Genomic DNA, 9,437 nt, shown 5'->3' on the forward strand with positions numbered 1-9,437 from the left:
GCTACAAAGCTGTGGAATGAGCTTCCTTGTGCGGTGTTTCCGGGACGATACGACATGGATACCATCAAAAAAAGCGCGTACACCTTCCTTATAGGCCGGCAACGCTCCTATGATTCCTCTGGTGTTGCAAGAGATTGTGGGCGGCGGTGATCACTTAACACCAGGTGACTTGTACGCTCGTTTGTCCTCCTATTCCATAAAAAAAAAATAATCCTTATCATTTTATGACTACATGTTATAAAATCATTCAGAAAAACGTTTTTATTTCATTTTGAATGCATATTTCCCAAGGCTTTAGACTATATTATTCCAAAATACTTACATCATATTTTTTTTTCTATTGACAGAACAGCGTCTGTCGGTTCAGCTATAATGATGTATTCCTAAATAGTGAACACCTACCCCACTATTACCTAGGAACTCAGCTTTAACAATATTTGGCTCTAAAATGGATTTTTGAAGTTATATACTACTTTTGCTGCGTTAGGCAAAAATTATCAGAGCGAATTATTAAGAAGCACGCGCACACCGTCACTCAAATTCGACACCATGATGTTAACAATTTGTTATTTTTTAAAGTTCGTAGCGCTCTGAATGAAGCCTCAGGCTGAGTGTTGTGAAGTTATACAAGATTTACCAACGATACGTCACTCGAACGGTTGGCTCAGTGGAAAGAGCGCTCGCACGGAACGCGAGAGGTCGCGGGCTCGAGTCCCGCATCGTTCATAAATTTTGTTTTCAAATTTAATTTGTGTAACCATAATGTTTGTTGGTCAACTAGACCATTTATATCATACTTCAGTTACCACAAGCCTCTTGTAACTCGCTTCAGCAGACATATGTTTAACAAACGATGAATTAAATTAATTTCAATATGTACCTATATCTCTTAATATATTATATAAATTACGTGACACGTTGTTTGTCCGCGATGGACTCCTAAACTAACGAACGGATTTTAATGGCGATTGTTTTACCGAGTACAGTTTAGTCCAACTTGAGAGATAGGATAGTTTTTATTTCGGTTTGAGACCCATACCACACTAGACATATGTATGTCTACTGTGCCCATACTTATTTTAATTCCAATATTTGTAAAGTATGGCCATATTTTCTATGAGAGAATTAAGTGACGCACAGTTTAACAGTTCCGCTGTGAAACAATTTCATTATAACAACAGGGAGCATTTTTTACGAAATAATTCTTGATGTTTTGAAATATTATTGGCAAATTCCTATAAAACAGTATTGTTTTTTTTTATACAACGTCTGTTACGTCAGCTAGTAATATTATAAATGTGAATTTAAGTTTATTTGTTACGCTTCCACGCCTAAACCACCTAAACCAATTTTGATAAATTTAGTACAAAGATCGACTAGAGCTTGAAAAAGGCATTGATTGCAAAAAAATAAATGGAGGGGTTGAAATAGGGGTTAGCAGATATCCGCTGTATCATGGAAGAGCGCTGCCAGAGCAGTTTGTATGTGTATTATTTGAAAAGTATCCTAAAAGATAAAAAAAGTTCCCAAAGTAACTAGTCAACGCGGACGAAATCGCGGATAAAAGATAGTAAGTAAATAAATTTCTCACTCATAGATCCAGAAGAAAAATATTTCGCAAGAGTTATAAATAAAAAGAGATAAGATATAATAATAAAGGGGATCCTGTAGATGAAGCCACAACCTGAGAGCTGAACAAAGCATACAAGATTTTATGACGATACGTCACTCGAACGGTAAGCTCAGTTGGTTAGAGCTCCGGCACGGAACGCCGGAGGTCGTGGGTTCAAGTCCCGCATCGTTCATAAAACTTTGTTTTTCAAATTTTATTTGTGTATTAATCCTAGAAGTGAGTTATCACCTTAAAAACATAAGAAATTGTTAATAAATTAAAGTAATCGTGTTCTTTATTGAAAAATATATCGAGAATCTGTACGTTAAATACTCTAAAAGGTCTTCATAATTAAGAACCTTTATATTTTATATTAATATCACTGTATGAACACAAAAGGATGATAAAAGGAAAAATTCATTAAACTCTCAAGTATTTGCTCTGAATTTCGCAATTATGAGGGAGTCGGCACTTTGGCAACATTTGCGACAGTCCTGGGGATAAGATAGCGTTTAATTTTGTCGGGGCATGTTTTATTACACAAATTACCCCGTTCTTACTGCGCTGCCTTATATTTATAACTGGAGGCGGATCGTGGACCTAGCTACTCGTACTCTGAGGTCCCTTATGTAATGTTTTGATGTACATAAACCTGATGAATAATGTTGCTTATAAGATCTAGGAATCAATAAACTCTTACTGGTGTGTTTTGGAACTAATTACTGCGTTTTGTACTCGTACAAATAATCTGAAATCTTACAAAAAAATCTCTAAGCTAGAAATAAAATTCAGAGCATAAGACCCACACGATGGCAAATTTTTTCGACTCCAAAAATTACAATAATCGTAACTAGAATTAGATTAATTAATTATATTGTATAAAAATACGCAATTATTTTTATACTTTTTAGTGCACATTATATCTATTGTTTTGGAAAATGTGTTTTTGAAGGCGGTTGTTTTTTTGTTATTTTTTTTTATTTTATGATTTTTTGTGAATTTGAAGTACACACATAATTTGTCTAAATATGTGTATAATAATTTTTTAAATGGAGCAATGAACGTAAGTGCTTTGCAATTTGGTAACAGACAGTGTTCCGTTAGTTTGTCATGGATTCCGTAATCCGAACCTATCTAAACTTTCACCAAACCATCTTTGAAGTATATCCTTTCCAATAAAAATAATCATCGAAATCGGTTGGCGCGATATTGAGTTATTCTTAAATTTATCACCCACTTTGCTAAATTTTAGAGTTTTGTGGTTTTCTCATGGATGCCATTGTCAGATCTGGACCAAATTACAATGGGACCACAGGGGAACTACCAGCTTTAAAAAAAAAGAATTATCAAAATCGGTTCACGCAGTCGGAAGTTATGAGGCAACAAACATAAAAAAAAATCCGACGAATTGAAAACCCCCTTTTTTTTTTTGAAGTCGGTTAAAAATAGCAATAGAATACCCGGGGCACTCTCTAACTGCCGCCTCTCACCAATACCCACTGTCCCTTTGCTGACCAGCTCAGTGATTCAGCTCGTTATGACGTTCTACACATAGCTTGGTCAAATGCTCATTTTATAACTACGAGACTTGTAGCTTATTTGTGATAGCTGATTCCATTTCGTCCACCACCAGGTGAAGTGGCGTCTGTTGATTTCCCGCTCCCATATTAATTTCATTCAGCTTTTTAAAACTCCATCCCAGATGACGATCTACTACAATAATATAAATAAAATAAAAATAAAAAAGCCTTTTATTTCTTACAAAATATCTTAAAACAAAAAACAAATTTTGATGTTCTCGTTAATAGTTCTTATTGTACATTTAAGATTCTATTTCCTAATGTTCATTTTGCAAGAACCCTTCCACAGGTGAAGGCCTAAAGAAAAAAGAAAAGAAAGCCAATTAACTCTGTCTTGAGCTTCTTTCATCCAGTATTGTCCTCCCATCTCATTTGGGGTCACCTTCTCGATCGTTTGCCTTTGGGTCATTTCCATGAAGTCACCCTTGCTGCCCATCTTTGGTCATGTATTCTTATTTAGTATTTGAGCATAATGCAGAGCGTCAGTAGCCTTGGTTAAGCTTCTTATTTTTGAGTGTCGATTATTTTGGATTTTCTTAATGTTATTTTGAATTTTATATTCATTGTGTATTACCAAGTCTGGGAATCGTAGGTTAGTCATGGTACGAGAGTTGAATTTAAGTGTTTCGTTTTTATATTTAGTGGCATATTACTTTTGAAAATACGATTTCCATGACAATATGAAGAGCATGGACCTGAAATGTACTTGATTTCGGTAGCTGTTCTGTCTGCAACCATAATTTAGAAATTATAGCCAGCTTTTTTGCTGGGCTAACCCACGCAGCCTTGCAGATTTAATAGGCGCTATGCTTTTTAGCCCCCATTCTATCTTTAGTTACAATATTGTTGCAAGTGGGTAACAAAATCTTAGTTTAACTACATCTTAATTACCACAGGCAGGGTCAGACAGACTTAAAATAAATTTAGGCGTGGTGTAATAATGATCAATAAGTGTGCAATTACAACAATAATAACTCACAGCTTTCTTTTCAATAAAGTCCCAATAACAATTAATACAAACATCACCTCATCTCTGTTCACATCACGCCGAGCATTAAATTTAAACTCTAACATTAATTCGAATCATAAACTAAACCCCGAACACATGCTTAGCACCTAAATTTAATTCGAACTGTATTTAATTGAAAAAAGACGTAACTTGGTCACAGTTGCTTGTAGTTACGACCTTTTATCGAACGTTTCAATTGTTGCAAATCCCCCTTCGTCATGGGGCATGTTATGTGCGTATTTGTACAGATTCGTCGTTCGGGATTTTATGGGATTTATAGTGTAAATGGCGAAGGCTGTGATTATGACCCGAACACCCTCATAAATTTGTTGCAATTATCGATTGCATTAACTTAATTTAGGTTAATATTTTATCTGTGTCATAAGGAACGTAAATTGGAGCAAATTTGGCTTGTAAATATATTCTTCTTCTTCGGCGTTACACTCTTGTCAGAGTGGTCGTGATCGTCACGAGGTTAGTGGCCTGTTTCACAATGCGACGCCCCTCGTCGCGAACTGCCGCTCTTCTCGTGCATTCATGCAGAGTACCGTCGACAGCTTGCCTGACTTGGTCCGTCCACCTCATCGGGGACCTACCTCGTGGTCTAGTGCCCTCGACTTCACCCTGCACTATTAAGCATTCTATGGAGTCGCTTCCACGTCGCGGTACATGCCCGAAGAACGTGAGAATGCGAGCTTGTACGGTAGTAGACAGGCTCTGTTTGATGCCGAGCTCCCGAAGAATGGACACATTGGTTCGGAATTCCGTCCGCGAGCATTCTTCTGCAGCACCACATCTCAAGAGCATTGATCTTTTTCTTCTCATTTTCTCTGTAAATATGTAAATCAAATCAAATCAAAATCACTTTATTCATGTAGGTCACGGATATGACACTTAAGAATGTCAAAAAAATATTTTTCGTATTGAATCTACCGCTGCTGTTGCGTCGTGCTGTTGAGCTAATGAGAAGAAGTAGCTAGAAACTCATTTCCACTCTTTTATATCAAGATTTACATTTTCATCGATTCACAAATCATTTCAATTATCAATATAATATGTAAAGTGATGCAACAAACATACTCAAACGTCAAATAGTCAATTCCTCACACGAGTAAGTCAAAAAAGTAAATGTAAATTAATACAAAAGTTATTGAGTACAGTAGCTGCATCATCCACGCCGTAAATGAATAAAGGCATTCCGTGAGTATTTTATAAGCGATTATAAGTAAAAAATATATATATAATAACTTTTAAGAATCTGAAACCGAGTCTCCGGCAACAGGATCATCCTGCCACCACATAATATGCGTATTGTTATAGTTGTAACTAATTCTAGTAGGCTTTATATGATACATAATAGTTTTAAGGGTAATTGTATACACTTTTATTATAAAATCCCAGCCACTGTTCACGTATTATCTATAAATAAATTTAAATGTTTTATTAAAAAATGGCTCTGTCGTAAATCCTACTACTCCACAGCTGAATATCTAAGTGAGTTAGTTTGAGACGGGTAATCTGCACTTAAACAGTAAAAAAACAAAGTGTTTACGGTTTATTACACCAAACACCAGAGATTGGAACTTGTGGACACTACGGTCTTCTTGGGTACCACGTTAAATACCGAGGCAGCAGTTCCCGATATCTAGATTATAATTATTTATATAAATTCCAGATTTTATGTCACGTATCTATCGATCCTGAATCTGCATTTCAAATTAGTTTAGCATCCCCACCATTTGAATACTATTATTTAAAACTGTAATTTCAAACAAGCGACCTATAGATGGTTTTGGAGATACAGTAGCACAATTTAAGAGAAACCTAACATTTTGGTTAGTAAAATGTAATGACCTAATTTTTAATAAAAAACGCATTGACAAAATATATAGTTTATTGTATTTTAGTGATTATATAGAAGTGACTGTATTGTAGCTTGTAATAATTTGTGGAATTAATTAAAGTGAAACTTTATTTACATCGTCTCAGACTTTTTCGTCTGTGTGTTGCACGTCGCGTGACGGTCGGGCGGCGCCTATAGTTCTCCTATTGGATGCAATTGCGTTCGGCTGGAAGAGTAGGTTCGAACCCCACACACTTGATAAAGGTTTTTTTATTTTGTGCAAATGTAAAGCATAATATATAAATCTGTTTTTTTTTATGCTGATATTAATACCTATGTTACTTTGTGAAAAAAAGTTTCACTTGCATCGTGGTTTAATAAAACCACACAATTGCTTTTTTTAACTTTTTATATTGTTTTGAGATTTTAGCGTATAGGACTTGAATTTACTTGTATATAATTATGAACAAAATTGTTTGTATGTTTATGTGTATGATGTGTAATTAAAGGAATGTAATTGCAGGAACACGATTTTTGGACTTTATGTTACATTTTTGTGAATTGAGATGTGTATTCTGTGTTGGTGGACCTTGAATAAATAAATAAATATCTGGCGTTCCTCCACACTGCGGTTTTTCAAGGAACTTTGTTCTACATACACCCAAACTAAGGAATGGGTTTGCTTGTGCCATGATTCCTTTATTGCGTCATAATATACATTCTAAATCTTGAGTTCACAGTAATCTCTCCTATTCGAGTAATTTTAATCAGCATACAAATTTGTTTTCTTATAAATAAAAATAAATCCTTAACATTGATTTTTTTTTGATTTAACCATTTTAACAGAAGTTCAGGAAATCATTTCTGGGTTAAGTTTTTTAATACTAGCGATAGATGATTGTATATTTTGTAGAAATTGCATAGCTACTATTTAAGTACAATGTTGGTTTGGGGCAGTGGCCATAAAGTCTATCCGATAATCGGCTGGAAAGAGGACTTAATTCAATAGTCTTTTTAATTAAATAATTATTTTCTTTAACAAATTTACGTAGTTCTATATATAGATAGTTTAATTTAATTTTAATTCAAAAATAGTACAATTTTATCATTAACTATTTTGCTTTGTATTACGTGAAATTAAAATCTATTATTATTTTTATAAAGAATTTCAAAAACACATTTAGTTAATGTTAACTATATATATTTTGTATATATATGTATTTTAGATAATTTATACGTCTGGATAGAGTCTCTTGCTGTTGGACAACCGATGAAAACAGGCCAGGAATATTAGTTTAATGTGCGTGACAAGCTACTTCTTACACTCACAATTTGTATGACATTTTGTGTTAGTGTGCGTAAATTGCTCAAATAGAGGTTAGTTCTAAAGTCAATTTTTTTTCGACGTTTTGACAGCTGTCATAGTCTATCTAGACGTATAACGTCCGTTTTAATAACGTATCTCTAGTTACGGGTATATTGCCATCACTGCTTCATGACAAGATCTTATCTATCCATAGTTATGTCCAATGTAGTTATATTATTAGTTATAGTCCAATGTTATCTGTCGATTGGTTATTGAAATGTATGTTTGCGTAAGATGATAGATTTGTCTACCTCTAGTAAGTTAAACTAAGGATAGATAGGTTTTTGCAAACGGCCGTTAATGATCTAAGGTATATATATCTTTATCTATCTCTATAAGATTTATAAAATCAAAGGGATAGTTGAGGGTAGGTGTATTTATTTTTTATGGTCCAACAAATTTGCAGGGCGGGACCTTAATGACATGCGGTGTATTCCTTAGAGACGACCCTCTCGTAGCTCCCTCGTCGCGTTTTTTGATTTGATGTGGGTATTTGCTCGGTAAATAGTTGTTATATATTCTTATAGATGTTTAAGTGAAATCTTCTATCCATATGTTGAATTACACGGCAATTTTAATGATTAAATAACTTGATTACATTTAATACTTTTATAAGATAGTTTCTATATATTGATCAAATTTTAAATGCCAGGGCTGTGACTATATTTTCATATCACGGTTACTACAAACATTTGATACTTCGATATCAGCATTATTATTTCCAGCTACCCTCATAAAAATTATAATGTAAATAAAAATATTAAGTATTTCACACATTTACGTTATTACACATTAAGATATTAATACTTTTCATTTTTTTGCTAAATATTATTATAAAATCATTAATAAACACATTTTTGTTTCATTTTCAACTAATTCACTGTGATACACAATTCCGATGACTTTAGTAATTATTTCGGAATAATTACTTTTTTTTTCTATTGACAGAACAGCGTTTGTCGGGTCAACTAGTAATGTATTAAAAAAAATTGTCAGGTGTGGTGTTCGAATTCACGGTCGCTCTCGAGATCCAGAGACCACTCACTTGAAATCAGTAGTGGAAATTAATGATTTAACTTCACCTCTACCCCGCGGCCGCTTGTAATGCGACATGAGATAGGAGGACGTTTTTTTAAAAGAGTGGCTGTGCCAGAATGGATGAGAATAGCGAGAGAGAGAGAGAGACATTAATTGTTACGACCTAGCCGTCTACACCAATATTATTTTTACCTTATGGTTTCAGTTAATACTCAAACTAAATGATAATTCATTTCAACATACTTATTATATTAAATAGTCGAAACACTTGTGGCTGAAGAATCTTGAAGGTCTAATACTAATATGCTGAGTAGCAAACCTTTTTGGGACAAAACACTGCAAACACCACCTTATTATGTTGATAAAGAGTAAGCCTTGCTTTAGTTTTTTTTTCTTTGGTTCTTGATGTATATTAGTTTAAATTAGATTAGGCATTATATTATATTCGTAATTATTTAGATAAGTTTATGGAGTTTAATGGAGTTTACTCTTTAAGAATCGATTTTTAAAATTAGATTAATAGATTTATTAAAATTTAATTATCAATATAGTTCATACGAATTTATATGAGCTATGCACATAATTAAATGTTTAATTTAATATGGAGAGTATACTGGGTGGCCGAGAAGTTGACGTCCAAAGCAAAAAATTGAATTTGGCTCATTTTATTGGCCAATGTTCTGGGAAGTTTTTTAAATAGTTAGAAGCCATAGGCTCCCCATTTTTTTTTGATACCTTAAACATTTTCATGAATTTAGCTGGAGCAGTTATCTTGAACTTACGGTTCAAATTTAAACTAGTTCCGCATTGTCTGTTTTATCCAAAGTTTCTTATGTGGTTATTGCAACTGTAGTTAATAATTATCAACAATAAAATTGATAAAAAGTGTTAAAAAAAAATTGAAATAAGTCCTAAACCACAATTAGGTGAAAAGTGCGGATAAAAGGGGAAAAAAAATTATTATCTCCTAAACTACGCAAAATCGTAGA

This window comes from Leptidea sinapis, chromosome 20 (genome assembly GCF_905404315.1).
Source record: "Leptidea sinapis chromosome 20, ilLepSina1.1, whole genome shotgun sequence".
Classification (NCBI taxonomy): Eukaryota; Metazoa; Arthropoda; class Insecta; order Lepidoptera; family Pieridae; genus Leptidea; species Leptidea sinapis.